This window comes from Dermacentor silvarum, chromosome 9 (assembly GCF_013339745.2).
Source record: "Dermacentor silvarum isolate Dsil-2018 chromosome 9, BIME_Dsil_1.4, whole genome shotgun sequence".
Taxonomy (NCBI): Eukaryota; Metazoa; Arthropoda; class Arachnida; order Ixodida; family Ixodidae; genus Dermacentor; species Dermacentor silvarum.
Window position 1 is genome coordinate 56,061,452 of NC_051162.1, and position 21,046 is coordinate 56,082,497.

Genomic DNA, 21,046 nt, shown 5'->3' on the forward strand with positions numbered 1-21,046 from the left:
GGCCTCCACTTCATGAAATATGGTGTTCCTTGCATTAAAAAAAACGTGAATATTTTTGCCTGTAGGCAGCATAGTATTTATCAGGCAAATATTTCTTTTACATGAATTCTTGGATATCTCATTGTCAGATGTGTAATTCTGTAACTAATCATTACGAGACGATATTGCCATTCTCTAAATTGCACGGATTGAGATATCTGCAGAATACAGAACTGATGTGCTGCACACTACTCTGAAATACATCAATCATTAACGAGCATGGCTTTGGTTAAACCATCGCAAATGCTGCAACGATTTCACTTAGCATGTACACTCACGTATGAAATACGTACGTTTCAGATGTGCTAACAGAAACAGTATACGGAAACGTGGTACTTGTTTTTGGGGCACAAATATGAATTTGTTAGCGCTGTTCTTGAATTTTGGACATTTACTGACTTTAGGCAATTCTGTTAACTGAAATTTTATATTACAATATTGCTTCTGCAGACGCGAGAGTTCACTTTTCTTTCTTAAAAGTTTCAAATTTCATTGAAATCGGTTCAGCGGTTGTGTATTGAGACGATTTGTACGTTTCATATCTAGTATTTAAACAAGAAATTGCAGTTAGTCCCTATGTAAGGCTTGTACATAAAGATAAAATGCTCCAATTTTCCCGATTGCTATTTGAGAGCTACAGACATCAAAATCGCGCTTTCTTACTTGTCGCAGAGGAAGCAACCCAAGGAAAGCCAAAGGTGAATACAACAGCTAAAAAAGGTAGGTGTGGACAAAAACACCGCTGAAACATGCTGCAAATATCGTAGTACGCCTAGTTGCGAAAATAGTTAATGCAATTTTATTAGTCGAAAAACTTCGTTTATTGAGAAGCTAATCGGCCATTAAGAGGAAACGTTAGCTCGGCAGCTCCTTTAAAAATAAACGAGAACGGAGAAGTTATTCTCAGCAGCCACTGCACCGATTTTGATGAGATTTGTTGCACTTAAAAGAGAACGTCAAGATCCACTCGGCTGTAGAAGTATATAGCAAGGGGATTTTTAGTTTATGCGATCAATGTATCAAAAACGTTCTTGAAATTAAAAAAAATTAGGTGTCAAGTTTAGAATTTGGTAACTCAGCAATAAAAACGATTTTAAGGTTCTGTAGGCTGCACCTAATGAGGTCTAAAGCAGGCAGAATTGATGTATTATACACCTGTGAAATATACAGCTACTCACTGAATGCAACGATGCACAAGTCCCATTCACTGAATGGGACTTGTGCGAAAACTGTGTGAGCATTGTAACTGTTTCACGAAACCATAAACTACTACATCACATTTATCCGCTTTGAATGCCCTAACAGACGCAGTTTACTAACTGGAATATTTTTCTTGGTGCGCAACTACAGATCTCTGAAGCTAGGGCTTCTACTTTTATGAAACTTCAATTTTTGTAGAAGACTCATTCTCCTACACAAAATTCAAGATTGCTAGAATTTACCCCTGTTTCATAGCAACTACTTTTTTTCCCCAAATTGCTCCGACTAATGTCTTACAGAAGCATTTTCTCGTTTTACATTTAAATGAATAGAGAAATAGAAGTTGGCCCGAGCTAACGCTTCCTCTTCAGGCAGAGTGCAATCATGTAATATTTAGCCATCCCGCAGAATCATCGACTGGCGGGCACGTCAGCGGCGGATTGACGCAATCCGCGAGGGGAAGAGCAAGCACGCAAAGACCAACCCTAACGTAAATGTTGTCTGCTCAGCCCTTATTCCGAGCACGGCGCCGTCTGTGCTACGGTTATCTGGCTGACCAGGCTGCCGGTCAATCGGAGATGGCAAGAGCGTGCTCATCTGGGTTACGGTGTTCTTTTTACCAAACATTGTTTTAGTGCGCTTAAACAGAGACGATAAACAGAGTGTGCCAAACACCGGACGGTAGCTCAGTTGCTATGGCTTCTCGCTGCTGAGGTCGAGATCGTGGGTTGGAATCCAACCGCGGTGGCGGCTTTCTGTTGAAAGCGAGATGCAGAATAGTTCCTGAATTTAGATTTACGCGCACGTTAAAAACCCCAGAGTGGCAAAAATTAGTGTGGTGTCGTACACAACAGCGTGCCTTATAATGAGATGGTGGTGTTGGCTGGTAAGACCCACGAAAGTAATTAGTTTTTAAAATGTTCAAAGTTACGATAGACATTAACACTACCTAACTGTACGTGTACTTGCGATATACAGCAGACGAGTGGGCAAGTTGGTCACCGGGTTGACCGTGACCACGCTTGTGAGAAGAGCCTAGCAGAGAGCACAGACGCTTGTCGTGAACTTCGTGCGGGTGCACCTATTCTTGCTCATTTTGTTGCTCGGGCTAATAATGAACGCAGTGACGACCATTGCTCTCTCATTACTGTTAAAGAATGTAATAGCCGTACTTGTCATTGTATTGCCCATTTAGGAAGGCATAGCGAAAGCTCTTTTGTGTTTTCGCATATGGATCTGAAAATGAATTTTTGGGAGTCGCACGGCAGAACTGCAGTATCTTTCCGTATAGTGAAATACAGGCAAATCATTACTCTCTACCTCGCTTTCCGCCAAATATTTGCAGAATACACTGCGATTCAATATAGCAGGCAGACGGTTAATATACCGGGTGTTCAAAATTAAGCTTTACGGAATTTTTAAAAATCGTCTGTGGCAGGTAGCATAATTCATATCGTTTAGCTGGGTTATTTGACGAAGCGGACATTTCTATCACGAGAACACATATTCAACTAATTAATAAAAATTCACTAATTGACTGCGTAGTTAATTACTTTACGACACATTGCAATTTACGAATTGTAGCCGGTGAGTTTGCAAGACGCATCCACTTTAAATGAATTTCCAGAATGACACCAAACTGCTGCTACTGGTAAAGCATTCTTGATTTTTAGAAGGAAAAATAACCTTAGTTGGTGTGACATCATGACAACAGCGCTAAACGTAACAAAAGAGAGACAAACGGATTTCATAAGTGGAATAAACAGTTGTTAGTCTGCGATTGCTGCATACATTTGTCATGCATCGTCTTTGTGTGTGTCTATTATAATATAGATCGTACCACAATAGACACCACTCTTATTTAACTTCTCCGCTGTACACTTCAACATGTTCTACAACCAAAAGAATACTGGCTCATAACAGTATTTAGAGCAGTAATCACGAGGAAAATACAACATTGTAGTCTGGTTTCTATCTGTACAATGTGTAGCGTTATTTGTGGCGCTGTGCGAATAGCTTTTTAGCCCTAATCATATACGAATCATCTAATACGAATGAACTCGGGTCACAAGTGAACGTAATCGAATACGCAATATTTTGGGAAAGTTTGGCGAATAATGTGCAACATTGTTATCATTTATTATTGTCAAAAGATTTTTATATCCTGTTGTTTACAGCAATAGATAGTTTCCCGTAATACACTGCAGTTTAGAAAACGTGCTGTATTAAAAGCACAAGGGTACCAGTTAGAACAAATGAGCAATTTGTGCGCAAACCTAGGTCGTTTGAGATAATGCAAAGACACACTTGATGTTATAAAGTTTAGAAAGGCAGCTATGTGGGCCAATTGCTATGTAATTTATTTAAACTAATTATGCTTGTCAGTGTTCATGGTAAATGTGAAACAAAAAATTTTTCTTTAGTAATAACGGTTGCGGCATATGGTGTCATTATTGTATAAAGTATTTCGCAGTGAAATTTATTCACGTTCAATTCGACGAGAGGACTCAAATGGTCGATCTATAAATGGCACCATAACATACTCGCTGCTGAACACCATGCCTCAACAAAATATTATTACTAGTGACTGTGGTTTCGCCTGAACAAATCTGGTCCTCTGAGCGCGAAATGCGAAATGCGAAACGCATTAAATGCTTACAAGCACCATTCTGCACTGAAATGGTCCGAAAACGATCTCTAAACAATCAACCTAGCTTTGCTGTTGTCTAAATAGTTATGCGTGTGAGGCAGCCATTTACAGCGATTGCGTCCTTATTCTAGCAGATTTACACAGGCGGCCACAATACGAACTACAAATGAAGGGGCGTGAAATTTATATGTAGAGGTTATAGAGGTTTGTATGTCCGCGGTAGACGCGGTGAAAGTTATGATATTGTTGCTTTAATTTCATGTTTTATCATGCGCAATCGACGACGTGAAGTATTAAAAAGCTACTCGAAAGATATTCGAACTTTCATCATTCCATTGCTCAAATTTATTAGGACAATATTTTACTCCTTATTTGAATGTTTCGCGTATTCGCCAACTCCTAGTTTTTTGCACTGCCATTTTTTCAAATGCAGTAAAATACCATGTCCTTGAAACAGCCAAACTCTGCGCATCAAATGCACTTTTAGCGGCTACACGACATTTTAGTTTATTCCAGTTCACTCTTATAGGCTTCGCTAATTCCCCTGCGTTAGTTCAAAATGTTATCACACAAGCGGACGGAGTTTAGAAAGCATGCGTGCTAAACTGGTCTGGTATTTACTCTACCACGATTTGTGTGCTTTTGCTGCTTGGACAACAAAACGTCGGTCCTGCACCTCCCTCCGCTTACCCTCTTTCTGCGTGTATGGGTAAGTTAAAGGGCCTTTAGTGTCGGAGATTACTCGTGATAATACGATAATTCCCGGGACACTTTGTATGTGTTGAGCGCGCTTACTTCTGATGTACGACGGTACATCTAAACTACTGAGCTGCAAATAATTGGTGCTGCCCATGTAATATTGATAACATTTTGCCCACACCTTTGGCGTTGGTACTAACATTGCGTGAAACACACATGCGCTAGCGTATTTAAAAGAAAAACGCAACTTTTTTCTCTAAGAGTATTCCATGACGAAACGCAACCTTGGAAACTGAAGCCTTTTTTACGCAATAAATGCTTACAAGCACTATTCTGCACTGAAAAGCTCCGAAAACGATCTCTAAACAATCAAGGTAGCTTTGCTGTTGTCTAAATAGTTGTGCGTGTGAGGCAGACATTTACAGCCGATTGCGTCCTTATTCTAGCAGCTTTACACAGACGGCCACAATACGAACGAAAAATGAAGGGACGTGAAATTTGGCCCTGTTGTATGCCTTCGAAATAAGTAGTGCATTTACCGAGTGTAACCTCGATCTGCAAGGGAAGATGCCATATTGTGCACGCTAGTAGGTCGTCTAGGCAACCATTCCAACGGGCCTACGGAGGCCATAGAACCTTATAGAGGTTTATAAAAGCTCAACTCGGACACCCCGTAATGTAAGGATAACCTTGAGCGTGTAGGATTTACTATGAAGCCTAAACCTTGCGTTGTCTTGGTTGTCAATATCCGGCGCTCCACTGAGGCTCTCCTTACGGACTCCTTTCATATGTGTCATTTGTCTCAGAAATCCGAATCCGTTTATTAATGTTTGCAAATATACAGGGTGTTTCAGCGAACACTTTCAAAAGTTCTTAAAGATTGCCTGCGGCAGATAGCACAATTCTAGTTCATGAGCTGGTCTACTCGAAGAGACGGACATTACTTGCACAAGTATTTGAAATGCATAATCGAATAATTAACAGAAATTCACTAATTAAGTTTTGAATAAATACATGATGGCCCATTTTGCAATTTACAAATTGTAGCCGTAGAGTTCGCAAGGCGGATCCACTTGGAACGAATTCTCAGGATGACACCACTTTCGAGATATTAATTCCCGAACTTTGCGGAGAAATGCATTGGCGTTCCAGTTAGGTTCTTAACAAAACGTCGCTTTATGCATTGAAGCACAAAATTAACTGGAACGCCCATGCATTTTCTCCGCAAAATTCGGGAATTATTATCTGGAAACTGGTGTCATCCTGAGAACTAATTCTAAGTGGATCTTCCTTGCGAACTCCACGGCTACAATTTGTAAATTGCAATATGGGCCATCAGGTAATTAGTTAAAAACTTAATTAGTGAATTTTTGTTGCTTAGTCGATTATGCATTTCAATTTTTTCTGCAAGTAATGTCCGCCTCTTCGAGTAGACCAGCTGATTCACTAGAATTGGGCTATCTGCCACAGGCAACCTTAAATAATTTTGAAAGTGTTCGCTGAAACACCCTGTAATATATTGGCAGAAATGCGTACGTCTGTGCGGCTACGTATATAGCACAGAACGGCACGCGTTGGCAGTTAGAATGATTTCGCCGTCGGATGCTGCTCGTTATGCCGGAGAATTTATTCAATACAAGGAAGATGTGGCTCTTACGAGGGCACAAGGAAGGAGAAAGCACGCATCATTCATTATGCATGCAGTCGCAACAAATGTGCTATTTGTCGATAATCGAGGGATGCTTCGACAGTCTCTCCAAAGTGATATGGAACAGCGCAACTCGGTGTGTATCGCCATATATTGACCGCGGGACTACGCACACATCGTTATGAAAATGGGCGAACGGTTGACGCACCGTGTCCAAGGCAACAAGTCTTGGCGTGGGAGTGTCGGGGAAAAAAAAGAAGTGCATCGATTGAGCGAAGTGGCCAAGCCGAAGGATCCTTTCAGCGGCACCGTGACAAAAAATCACTTGCCGTTTGCTGGACAGCAACAATTCGCGTAAGTCGCCCGCTCATTGTGAAGAGACGATGCCGTTGGACTCACAGACGTGTTTTGGAGAGGGACGGAGACAGTTGGTGCAGGCGCCGCAGCGTCAAGTGAAATTTATTTAAAGTCGGCTCCTTTGCTTGTGTTGTGTAGAAGCTGAGCTCAGTGCTTCTTTATAAGAACATGCTACGACCATGTACCTTTCCTAGAATACTAGCGATGGGATACCGACAGAAGCCGTTTCATCACGCCTTCGAGCTTCTTAGCGAGAACCAACGATGTGCTTTGTGAAGATTCAGCACGGCAACCTTTCAAGACAACTTTACCAGGTGGACGTCGATTGCTTTGGTTCCTTAATATGATGACCACGAATGCAGTGTTTTCCAGCCGAACAGCGAACAGAATGTGATATGCTCAGAAAAAAGACCTTGCAGAACCTGCTTCCCTGCACTGGAAAGGAGCACTAACCTTATTCAGGTGATTTTAGCAAGCTGCCAATTTGCCACCATTTTCGAGCCACTGCGGCAGGGCGTCAGAGCAAACCCCTAGAAACCCTGAGCCGTTCAGCTGAACTATAGGGAAACAGAGTACGGATGGACAGGACAATATTTTACTTGATATTTTACGGGCTTCTGAGCTTTCCGAGTGTACATCAGCCAGCTTGTCGTTGAAGCCGCGATCCTAAGAACTGAAACCTATCTTTACGCTCCTGATGCAAAAAAAAAAAAAAAAATGTTGAAGAAAATGGAGAAGCACTAACTTTGTCCTTCAGCTTTTCGACAGGAATCTCTGTTTGTCAACTGAGCTGCGCCTATTAGGCCATTGCGGTGCAGAATTCTATTGCCCCGAAAGACACCAACAACTCGTTCAAGCATTATTTGCGGTGTGTTCCACCAAGTTTCCTATTTTTCTTTATTCAAGCTCAAAAAAGTTAAACTATAATCTCAATCGTTTCTGTCAAGTTTTCAAGGAAACTGCGAGCGCTATAGGATGTTAGCACTTTCAGTGTTTTCAGATAGTAAGTGCCGCTGTTAATAAACGGCGGTCAGAGGCTAAAGTGCGCATTGGCGAAACCGAAGGCAAGTAGACCAAGCTGAGGCAGAGCTATTGTGCTTGAACAAACTGGAGAGAACATGGGAAAGACAATGTCTTGTTTGTCGCACTGCCAGAAAAGGGCCCAGGTGCACTCCGGCGAGTCATGGTGCTCACTGCAGGCGCGGCAGGAGATCAGACCGCTGCCACGGAGACACCGCATGTCATTCTTCACGGTCGCTAGAATACCACTGCTCGTGGATATGCGCGGTCCGATTCGCCTGGTGTCTCGGGTGCGCACGGAGCACAGCCGATGCGACGACAACCACAGCGCCTTTTCAAGTCGGAAGGCTGATGACGGATCTCTGAATACCATCGCTTCAGAACAGCACATCACAGGCCTCGAAAGAGAACTCGCAATCAATGCCCCGATTCCCAACTGCATTCCTTCTCCTTCTGGATGCCGTTAGACGGTGATTGGATCGTCGTCAGTCACTGCTGCATCATGAAAACTATACATCACGGTCATCTTTTTTTTTCTGCGGACGTATTCTTCCAGAAACTGTGCTTGTGCATCCATCTTGCCTATACGCTTTATTCGAAGTGCGCCATGCGTTGGAGACTGATGAACATGTGCTCGTTGATGAGATGTAGTTCACGAATGTTTTTAATGCCTCCCTCCTCGTGCTCTTCGCTCCTTGTGGACACGTCCTTCAAGCAGATGTATTTATCTGCATCACTAGAGCATATCATCCTCGATGAAATTCGTTTAAGAACGTCATATTTATTCCAGTTATAAATCCCTAAATAACGCTGAGTAAGGTTTGTCATGGAGTATAGTGGCTCACAATTATCACTTTGTGAATTCACTTGCAGGCGTTCTATGGCTTGCCAAAAACTGTTTTTCGCATCTTTCTGTCAGCAGCACTTGGTTTATCGCTTTACTTATAACAGTATGTACAATTTCGTTTCGTAGCGTAACTACGAGTAATGACTCATGCTGTTGTCTGCATGCATACTGGCTAGTTGTTCGAGGAACTGAAATGGGGGAGCTTGCCCAAAAATGGATAAAATTTATCTAGCCTCCCATTGCTGTGTGGTTAATTAGTTTGGCTGTTCATTACAATCTGTCCTAAGGCATGATGGAATAACGTAAATGGTAGCTCCACAGCTGCATTAAAAATCTCAGAGAACGATGCATGGTTTCTCAATAAAACGACAAGGAAAACAGTAATTCGAACTTTGTACTTGTGCACCTTATTATATAGTGAACATTTCTGTGTGCCTTTTCGCAGTGCTCGTAAACACACCTAATGCCTCTCGGTGCAATGCTTATAGCCAGGTGTTGTAGGCAAGCACTGGTAGCTGTGAGCCTAAGTCTGCTAACAAATAACCCTGAAATTACACATACTTAACTTGGAAATACACTTTAAACGACACATTATAAACCCTAGTGAGTCTCTGGTATAGATGTTCAAAGTCATAAGCAGTTAAGATTAGCCGTTTACTTAGGGCAACTACTGTAATATTTAATATAGTATATTCAAAATGTCGAGCACCACCTATCGACTCGGCGCAAAGCGCTATCCGCCATCTTGGCTACGGCGCCGCTACAGAAAGCTGCTTGTTTTATAACGTAGCCACAAGGATTATTGCGGATGTCCCGCATGTTCTATAGTGTCCTCCCACTGCTGTTCGCTGCTACAGGCGAAGGATCCCTAGGGCTGTTTTTTGCAGCAGTGGGCACAGCAAAAATGGGCGAAAGAATCGAATCTGCATGATAAACAGAGGCCGACGCAGATTGCATTGCGGACTTGGTGCTGATGTTAGCACGCAACCGAGCGACGGCATGACCACAAGGAACACACGCCTAGTGCGCCAGGGAAGCAGGCAACTTGGGCCACTGAGTCGGCGTAATAGGATATATATATATATATATATATATATATATATATATATATACAGGGTGTCTCAGCGAACCCTTCAAAAATTTATTTAAGGTTGGCTGTGACGGATAGCCCAATTCTAGTTAGTGAGCTGGTCTACACGAAGAGGCGGACATTACTTGCACAAGAAATCGAAATGCATAATCGACTAATCATCAAAAATCCACTAATTCAGTTTTTAACTAATTACCTGATGGCCCATACTGCAATTTACAAATTGTAGCCGTGGAGTTCGCAAGGAGGGTCCACTTGGAAATAATTCTCAGGATGACACCAGTTACGAGATATTCATTCCCGAACTTTGCGGAGAAATGCACTTGCGTTCCAGTTAATTTTGTGCTTCAATGCATAATGCGACGTTTTGTTAAGAAACTAACTGGAAGGCCAATGCATTTCTTCGCAAAGTTCGGGAATGAATATCTCGAAACTGGTGTCATCCTGAGAATTAATTCCAAGTGGATGCGCCTTGCGAACTCCACGGCTACAATTTGTAAATTGCCATATGCGCCATCAGGTAATTAGATAAAATTTAATTAGTGAATTTTTGCTAATTATTCGATTATGCATTTCGATTTTTTGTGGAAGTAATGTCCGCCTCTTCATGTAGACCAGCTCATTAACTAAAATTGGGCTATCTGCCACAGGCAACCTTTAAGAATTTTTGAAAGTGTTCGCTGAAACACCCTGTATATATATATATATATATATATATATATATATATACATGGAAACTTGTAGGTTGAGGACGCACGTATGAAAAATAAACCGATACTTTATTTCCTACGTTTCGGCCGAGGTTCAGCCTTCGTCAGACCCTGACGAAAGCCGGACCCGGCCGAAACGTAGGCACTAAAGTATCGTTTCTTGTGTACGTGCGTGCTCAACCAACAAGTTCCTGTTCATCTACCGCATCTCAGCATAACCTCGGTTACATGCAAGGATCTTGCTTCGGTAGCAGGCGGTAGCATGTAGTAGTTTAAAGGAGAATACTTACAGGCCTATACTTTATGAGACAGAGCCAATAATGCAACACTTCTAAATAGATTTATTAGGCCCTGTGGAGCCTTTCATGCGCTATGTAATTTTTGGCAATTAGAAATTTTGCACATTTTAGCTATTTTCTCACAGCACAATGCCTAGTAATAAAGCAGCTAGTTTCGGCCGTATTACCGTACGTCTGATCGAAGACAACGTTTGCATTTTAGGCTCCCTTTTGTGTCGCACATTTATTCATTCGATAGAATCGTCAACCTACCTATTACTATTTAAAAGAACGAAATTTATGCCCTTATTCAAAGCCAGAGATCGTTATGATGCTTCTAGTTAGAGGCTGATATCTATCCCAAGTGTAAGAATAAGATTTTCGAAAACTTCTCGCTGTGCGCATTTGCAAATTTTTTTGGACACATAACATGATTTGCCCCCGTCGGCATAGAGACATGCCCTATTACTCAACTTCCTACGCTGTCCTCACTTTATGTGAACTAGCGAACAGAGAATTAAAAAGTAATGAGATTGTCACAACTATTTTCCTTGACATCACGAATGCTTTCGAGACCGTTGACCGTACAATTCTGCTACATAAATTACAGCACAACTGCTTAAAGGTAAAACGTTTGATTTATTTAAAAGCCCCGTTTTTCGTACGTTATAAACGGCATGCAATATACTCACTCGGACCAATAAGCCTCGGAGTATCCCAGGGATACGTATTAGGGCCAATGTTCTTTTCACTATTCGCCACTGATTTACTGCTAGCCCTAAGCACTGCCGATATTCTGACGTGCACTGACCATACAGCGATGATTAAAGCTGGCGATGGTTCTCACGAAGTCGAAAGGAAGACAAATTCCGAGGTATTAAAAACAAAGAATGGTTGCCTAAGAACTAGTTAACGATTTATGCTAAGAAAACGAAATTTATAATAATTTTCTCATGCAATAAAGTTACTGACGCTAACTCCATAAGAATAAAATTCCTCACGGCTTAGTAAATTACACAACCTTACCTAAATACATCGGTGTGACTGTTGACCGCTTTCGTTGGCTTGAACAATTTATTGCTGTATGCTCTAATATTGCCGCTGGATCTTGCGCCCGATTATTTTGATCTGCCCCTGTTCCGCGTCTCGCAATTCGCTTTTAACCCGTATGACGACAAGGAACACACACCTAGTGCACCCTGGAAGCAGGCAACTTGGGCGCCCGATTACCATACGGAACGGTACAATTTTAGATACTGTATTGAGTTACGGGGTCGGACCTACGAAAGCTATTTAGACACAATACCTTGGTTACAAAAGAAAGGGCAATAAAACCAATATTTAACGCTTCCCACAAAAAATAACCTATGCAAACCAATGTTTCACGGCGTACAAATTCTACCTTTGGATCTCTCGCGCCAACAAAAAATAGCTACGACCGTAGATAGAGTAGTCAGACTTAATAACCCTTTCTATAGCACCATATTCCCTTGTCCATTCCGTAGCACTAAAAAGGCTTCCCTCTCGTCGAATACAAACTTTTGCAGCCCGTGTCTGAAACTCTGTACCGATAGACATCAAATAATCACAGAATGCAAATTCCTTGGTAAACTGTACTATCTGAGCCTTGTATTCGAATTATATGCTTGGTAATATGCTTAACGCTGTTGATGTTTTATTTGCATTAAGATACTAAATGTTTTGCTCCTTCTGTTGTCCTGCTATTAGTATTTTCAATGCGATTTAAGCTTTCCTGATGTGTATATATTCTTGCCATGGTGGCCATCTATTGGCACTGCTAATTTGGGTAATCCTTGAGTTTTTCGACCTGGAGCCATAGTCTGCGGGTCCAAAAAACTTGTTTGGTATTTCCTCTATTGTATTTAGGGCAATTGAATTCAATTAAACATCGCAGCTCCACGCTGCCAAGTCATGCAGCCAAACGAGGTGTGGGGTTCTCAAACATGTATGTGCACTTTTTTTTTTCTTCGAACCTGCAACTTTTAGTAAAAAAAAAAATCAGGCTTACGAAAGTGCAAATACGTGCTTTATAAAAGCGAGCTGGCTTAATATCAATAGCCTGAAATTTTGAAGTGCCCTGCGGGAAGACATGCACAGAATTTGAAGGTGGTGTCCGAAAGCCGAAATAAAAGAAAATATAATATTGTCAGTTCGATATAGTTACATATAAACCGGCCAGAATGGCTTGTCGCGCCGCACTGTAAATGACTGAAAATAATATATTTAAAAATAACATGAGTCAATATCGTTGGTACTGAACCAACGTCACTTAAAATATTCTTAAACAATCCATGCTACGGACTTAAACACCATCACATCTTTGTCACTGATACTTGCAACGTACAGGTGACGCCCTTGTCCTTCTCAATGATTCGAAAAAGGTAATAAATGACGAAGACGTGTACGTAAGAGGGATGTTGTTAAGAGCTGCGGTTCCTAAGTGACTGATGTTTATTTCTGCATCATGCATTCTACAGGGCGGATTATGACAGAAAAATATTCGTAACGGATAGTTAGGTAGCGCCTTACCAGTGGCTTTGATGGTTGTGATGCGTGGGATTAGGGGCATGGGTAGGTGTTTCTTGAGCACAGTGCCAACTATATATCATCGACAGCCGCCTTACATGATACCTTAGCGTTGTAAATTTTCTGGTTACAAATGCTAGTTTTGTCCCGTTGTTTCCGATTGACTTGTATGTTTATTTTCCGCTGAATGCCTCCCAATTTAATCATGTACCGACCGAGTGGCACAACTGTGCTTCGTGTGGTGCAACATCATTTGCTGCCGTTTCTACTCTATCTTATCGAAAACGAATTTGCTCGCAAGAGGAAATGACAGGCATGTTTATGACCATGCCGCTAAAAATCGGGTAGGCTGCATCGAGTAGGCCGCAGTGGGGTATGTCAACCGTCTTGTGCATGCTGCAGGTGGTGTGGGGTCCTAGGCCACAATAATAGATGATCACTAACGTATGAAGACAGGGATTGAAGAAAAAACACGGGCGCACGCTAGGTTTTTTTTTTTTGTTTTTGGCACGGGGAGGGCGGGGGACCATTCGCGTGGTCCCAGGGACTCGGGGACTAAAGAAAAAACGCGGGTCTAGCTTTATGCTATGTTCTAGCTTTAGTCTCTCTCTTGTTACGCTAATTATCATGTCTTATTATGCTCGTTACCAACAAGCCCAACTTTCTACCTTAGCACTAGGCTACATAAATGGACGTAGTGAAATGTTAAATTATTATGAAAAGTTAAATTTATTATTACTTTAGGAAGCTTATGGGCTATCTTATGTTACAGGTTATGGACGTCTACGGTCCAATTTTGCAATCGCGCTTTGTCCTAATTTGCAGCAGGCCCTTTTCTCTTGTGAGGCTGTTTGGGCACTAGGGCAAAGAAATGGCCCCCCTGATGGTGCATGTTGCCAGAGACTGCACTGCGCCGCTCGAGCCTGCGCCAGTAGTAGTAGGTTGGGACGCCCTTACTGGCGTTCCCTTTCGAGACGGACACGTGACGACATGGTAAAAAGAGATCGATATTCCTCTGCCTTGCTGCCCGAGTCTCATTACACCTTTTCCGGACTATATCTGTTGAACGCAGGGGGGGGGGGGGGGGGCATAGCCTTGGAATAAAAAAAATCTTAGCGTAGCTCGCACTGGGGGCGCAATGCTTAAGACAGACAGCGGAGCTTATGGGCACCAAGCCTGTCCTGGCTTTTGGGCTAGGCTATGGACTACCAAGTCAACCCCAGCATTTTACGGAATTTATTGATTATTGATCGATTAGCTATTGATTGGCTATCGTTGGCTATCGCAAGCTATTGTCCACGTATTTGGGTTAGGCAATGCACTACCAAGTCATCCCCAGCATTTTCCTGAATTGATTAGCTATTGATTGGCTACCGATTGGCTATCGCAAGGTATTGGCCACGTATTTGGGCAAGGCTAAGCACTACCAAGTCATCCCTAGCACTTCCTGAAATTTATTGATTATTTGTCGATTAACGATTAGCTATTGATTAGCTATCGATTCGCTATCGCAAGCTATTGGCCACGTGTTTGGGCTAGGCTTAGCAATACGAAGTCATTCCCAGCATTTTCTGGAATTTATTGATTTGTAGATTATCGATTAGCTATTGATTGGCTATCGATTAGATATCGCAAGGTGTTGGCCAGGTATTTGGCTAGGCTAAGCACTACCAACTCATCCCAGCACTTCCCGGAATTTATTGATTATTTGTTGATTATCAATTAGGTATTGATTGGCTATCGATTGGCTATCGATGACTCAATAAGCTTAAGTAGTCCCAACCATGTTTAACTAGACTTAGCCAGGCTCAGCTTCTCTAGTTCACAGGGGTATTGTACCATTGCGCTTCGACCCTTTGTGCACTACCGCCAGGATCGGCCCACATTTTCTCTACTCGACCCACGGACTAACGGTCGGCTTAAACAGCACCACTGTTAAAAAAAATTCCGCAACGAATTGCACACTTGTAGGCCTTATAGCCCCTGATGAGTACTGGTATGAGTTAGATTTACTACACTTTCTATCGAATATTGAGCTCTCTCAAGCGCGACCACTCCGCTCGGATCTAGTCTTACTGCCAAGTTACGCCTCAGTGAACGCCGCGCGCTTGCATCCTACCAGGCGTGAGAATAGCGCCATGTGTGCACACGATGCATGCACGATAGAGTAATGGCTTCCTTCACTAAACAACGATACCAATTAGTAAGGTGCGTATGCGGTACGATTGTAGACATATAGACGATAAGGCTGCAACATGTTTTCGTTACGTGTGGCTTTAGCAAGTGTCCACCTCGTACCAATTTCAAAGATGTTCCAGGTCTAAAACTGGTACAATATACAATTACGAGAGCAAAGGAGTTTGCTCGTTCATAGTCTCCAGCCACAAGAAAACGCGTTCTATATAATAATTACTTTGCTAATTACACAAAAAATACGAGGACACCTATGCACTTCGTATGAGTTCTGAATGCGAAAGCATTAATGTCCAATTGAACACCGCTGAGCGGTCCTCAGAGTTATGAACACCTCGAGGGCAAGCGAGCGTGCTGAGGCGCTTGCTTGCCCGCGAATGGCATGTCTTCTAATATCCTGGTATGGGACTTTATACCTCAGTACCAACTTATTTATTTTTATATCGAGGGATGAACATAGGAGACACATAAACAGCACTGCGGACGTTTCTTCTAATTATGTTGGTCCCCCATTTTACGCGCGGACATCAGATGAGCATGAATACCCATCCATAGCCCAAACTACCCAATGCCCAAATGCCCAACCATAGCCCAGCGAGGCAACGAAGTACAGTTGTGTTAAATGAATGAGCCCACTAATTCGATGGTCACTCAACAACCAAGCCAACGGTGCACGCAGACACCAGCGTCACGTTTGGCTCGCGTATTATTAATGCAGAAATTTATAATACCAGGCAGCTTACGCACCTCCCACGATGTTTCAATTAACACGTGCTGTGTATGCATCCTCATCAGGATTTTCTGTGCGCATAATTTTTATTTATTGATTTAAGTCAGATACCTTCATCACACCGCAGGTTCGCTGTATGTTCGCTGTAAGGCACCACCTGGTAGCCACCCCTCACTAAGCAAATTAACAAAATAAAGTTCTTTCCTCCTCCTCCTCCTCGCTGTATGTGGGTCTGGGTACAACGTAATGGCTGACACATTGAAGAGTTGCAACGCAAACAACACAAATAATCATCAATTAAACAATTAATATACTTAGAACCTTAATTGATCCGAAGTATAACAGTTGTTGCTAGCAGTTCTATCGATTCTATACGTACTGACAAATTCTTTATAGAATCTGGTTTTGAAAAAGTCTTCTGAATATTAGGAAACATATCCAATCCCATTAAGAAAAACCTGCTAATGAGCACACTCTGCAGCTTGTTCCAATGTTACCGGGGGAGAAAAAAGGGGGTTTTCGGAAACCCGTTTAGATACGGAACGGCCTCTGCTTTCCCGATATTGTTCCTTTTTGAGACATACTGTCGCAATTTTAGATACAAATCTATATAAATTGCAATTTTGCTGTTAAAATTTATTTATATAATTGAATCGCAAAATTTTCTTCGCCAATACAATCGCTTTCATCAAAGATTACGAGCAATCTTTCTTCTAACTTTTATATTTTAGTTTCAGGTCACAAATATCGCGACATATTTCTTTCGCACTTCTATTGTGTAAGGATAATATCTTGTAGGTCACAAATCTTATTTTTACAAAATAATACTTTTCATCCGCAATGACCGCAGCGTCATTGAATTTGGGTGAGTTGAGTAGCTTGTGAAACAAGTGTTTCTGGAGAATGAAGCTATGCGTAGGCTTATTTAGAGTTCAATAAAGGACTACAATAAAAGACGTTCCTCGTTTTTGCATTCTCTTATGGGAATACCTGTCGAAGGATTAAAATACTGGCACTTAATTCCTGAAGCGTACATGGAGAACTTATAGTGTCAAGGTAAGTGTGCTCGTTAAGTGTAAGGTTTAAGGGCCCATTCACACTTGCGACTAGGCGAGGTCGCGTGACCAAGTTGGTCGCAAAGCGACCAGTCGCAAGTAGTTGCAAATGGCCGCTTTTCTCGAAATGCGACCGTTTCGGGCCAGTCGCTCACTGCTAGATTTTTCAGTCGCGCGACCGCAGTCGCAGAACAGCTGAACCAATCAGATGCGAAGGAACAGGACGTCCGTAACGCTGCAGCTTATTTTACGCGGCGATGACATTTCAAGCAGACGTGAACGGCCTATCGTGATACATTTAGGTTTAGCGACTCGTCGGTCGCATTTGTAAGTGTGAACATCGTTCGTGTTGAGTAGTTTTCTGGTCGCCAGTCGCAATTGGTCGCGCGACCTCGCCTAGTCGCAAGTGTGAATGCGCCCTAAAGCAGGACACCTTGCTACGTCACGACAACCGGAATGATTATTGCGGTAAAATGTCTATAACATTCGTATATTGTACGTCTAATTTTATAGCCTCTTTTCAGTTAAATATGTGGGTTTACATTGCGTGACGCTTTTAATTACGAAAATGAATAACATTATGTAAGTTAGTCTCTGAAAGTCTGAAGTGGCGTCAATACCATGAGCGCAGAAACCTACTTGGGAATTAATGTGCACATTCTTGCTATTTGTTTTCTAATATCTTTTTCTTTGTGAAAAAGAGCTTACATTTGGTAAACGATTGGGCCCTAATATACATTATCGCTTACTTGAATTTTTCTTACAATAGCTGAGCCCGAACAGACGTCGCTGTATCGAGGAACAATGCGTGGCCTGGACGGTGAGGACTGTTTTCATCGATTCAAGAACTACGGCTACGACGACCTCATCATGTTTTGCGCCTCCAGAGACAGTACAGCTCTCTGTGAGGTAAACAAATTTTTCATAGAGTGCACAAAGGAAGCACTCTGGAGCATCGAACTAAAAAAACGTTCGCTGAAAGTGTTACGGTGACCGAGAAGTAAATTTGAGAATTAGGCACCTAACTTACAGAGCTATGTCTCGTAAGGCCATTTGCCATGCGTCCAACATCGCATTCGCTGAAATATTTTTGTTACGAACAATTCTACCGTAACAGGTTTTTGTGAATGGGGTTCTCAGGTCCTGTAGTCATGCACACACACCCACATAAAGGTCTTTAGGGTATAGTTGTTCTTATGAGGAGATTTCTGTCAAGTGTAAACTTGGACAACTTATTAAGCTAAGGCGTTCAGTCAAAAGGATACAGCACTTACGAAAGAAAAGCACGGTGAATGAAGCCTCCGCGGCCAAATTCACATATAAATTTCACGTTTTCCTAATTAGTGACAGCGAGACAGAGGAGTGTTTTGCATAGCGCAAATTTCACAATTACCTAATTGCTACTGTTGATGTCATTCCTGGTGAAACTTTTCTCTATAAAGCCAGCAGGTTTTGTGTATCAGTTGAGGCCAACGTTCTGTAGAATTTTATTGAAAGTTTTATTTAATTTATTTGTATCGCAAGTAAGATAACTAGATAGCCTGATGGTAAGTTACGTGATATTCGGTGCATTAAACTTACTAGGCGTGAGTTGCGTGTAGTTGTTTCGTTCCCAGGGAGACACGGCGTCACCGGTGATGGCAACTGGCAGCGATGGTCTACTTGGCTTGGCTTCTTACAACTTTTCTGTAATTAATGTTTTGTACCAGAACTTAATGCTAATTAATACCGGGAACAATCTATTGAGTGCATATTTTTTGTCATTTTGCTACCTATGGGTTAATATTTTCTTGACATTCTTAAGTTGACACGTGGGCTCCTTTAGGTGCACTGCATGCATGGTGCCTCTACTGCAAGCCCTGTTGAAACTGTGCTGTTTCATGGGAGGCTAGGCAACCTACAAGGAAGCGCGCTTGCACACAGGTTCTATATGATACGTACTATTGCGGCGCCGTCTTGCAAAGACTCGGCGAAAAAAGTCTATCGCCTCCTCAATTTTGACGCACACATTTGGATCTTTTTCTGCATAATATTATTGCGTTACTCCGTGCAGACATATGACACACACTGGGCCTCAGACAATATCACAGGAATTAGGTCAGACGATTGGAATAAATTTTTATCGCTGGTAATTTACCTAGAGTGCCGGTTGTAAGTCACGCCATATTAGGCGCATAAAGCTTTCGAGGCGCGAGTTGAATGCCGTTGTTTTATTCCCAGGGAGACACGGCGTCTCCGGCGATGACCACTGACAGCGACGGTCTGACGTACCTACTTGGCTTGGCTTCTTACGGCTTTTCCTGCGGCAGTAGCGACGTTCCAAGTGTGTTCTTGCGCATCGAGGCATTCGTTCCGTGGATCTACCACAAGCTGAACCGGCTTCGCCGAATACACAGAAATACCTACACCTTGATAGTAGCCTGGAATACATTGTCAGTATGTGGTTGAATCTGCACGACTGTGTCAGTTGTCTATATATATGCTGTAAACGGTGGATGTGCACAGTCTCCAAGCAGTCACCGTCTCTTACGTTGTGGAATATTTTATCACGCTGCAGAGTTAAAGCCGTGAAATCATACTAAAATACCTTTATCTGTCATAGATAATTCGGCATTTTTACACATTCGTTACACATACATTTGGAGGTCGCACTGCTCAGCTACTGTGAATATCTTAATAAAGAACATTTTCTTATTTTTTGGAATTTTGTTTCCAACGGGCTTATAGCCCCACGTATGCATTTATTCCACGTTATGTCAACAGCGACAATAATGCCCCCGTTTGAAATCGCTAATTATACCTAGCTGCCCTGCGCATGCGAACACCACCTCATGCCTGTGCATCTTTTTTCCTAATATCATCACACACAGTAATACTGTGCCGTCATTTACTGCATTTCCCTTGTCTTAGCACCCATTTTGTCACATCATCAGCCCATACTCTTAACGTCTCCTTCCTAATCACTATTGGAATATCAGTTCCACCCGTTCCCTCTCGAATTATTTTTTTTAATTCCCGTCATTATTAAATCCATGTTGATCATTTTTACCATTTTTTTGTGTGTGTGTGTGCTATCCAGCGGTCAGTGCGGTGTTCAGTAGCAATGTTGTGGAAGTCAAGGGACGATTGCCTGCGTTAAGTGAATTAGGGACAAGCGGCCTCCAGGGTGGGCTGTGAGTGGGAAGGAGGGTCGGCGTCAGAATACTTCCCCCGAGAACGGTACACCACGCCAATGTCGTATTCCTATAGGATGAGAGCACAACTGGCAAAGCGGCCAGACGGATATGCGACCACCCGACAGAGGACATGCTGGACAGTCATTACGTCAAAAGATTGGCCATATCAGTAAGTGTCACACTTACCAAGTGCCCCGACGGGGACCAAGCTGTAGAACGTTAAGTAGGTGGGAGTACTGCGAAGGTGTTGCTTCTCGGCGATGATTGGGCTGATGACATCCATAAGCGATTTGTCAGGAGCAGAGAGAGCATTCAGTTCAATAGCGGCAATATGGATGGATGGAAACAACTTTATTAAAACTCCGGCGAAGTTTAACGACCCGGGCTCATGTCTCCCATGAGGGGACTTCGAGGACTTGCCTCATTGCCGTTTCTCGAGCCCGCTGGACCGCCCACTCATGTGTCTTGAGGTTGGAGCTGGGCAGAGCGGTGGCCCTCTTCGACGCAAGAGCCTCCGGAGCTACGCCTCCATGAGGCCTCCTCTAACGGCAGTAGAGTACTCCTCATTGATAAAAAATAATAATAACTTATGGGGTTTTACGTGCCAAAACCACGATCTGATTATGAGGCACGCCGTAGTGGGGGACTCCGGAAATTTAGACCACCTGGAAGAACGGAACAACCTGGAAAAGAAGAGGAAGAACGAGCTGGGCTCGCGCGGTGAATCTAACCGGTCAGTGCTGCAACCGCTGTTGTAAATATAACCTGTAAATAGTTGCTCGTCTTACTGACTCGTCCTTCGCGTAA

At 42.6% G+C, this 21,046-nt stretch overlaps 1 long non-coding RNA gene across 1 annotated transcript; it reads left to right on the top strand.

Annotated features, from left to right (window-relative positions):
• Nucleotides 1-710: 710 nt before the first annotated feature.
• LOC125940370 (uncharacterized) lies at nucleotides 711-19,474 on the top strand. The gene is made up of 3 exons (XR_007463596.1): nucleotides 711-759; nucleotides 17,833-17,972; nucleotides 19,284-19,474. It is a non-coding gene; the product is annotated as an uncharacterized LOC125940370 (long non-coding RNA).
• Nucleotides 19,475-21,046: the final 1,572 nt, after the last annotated feature.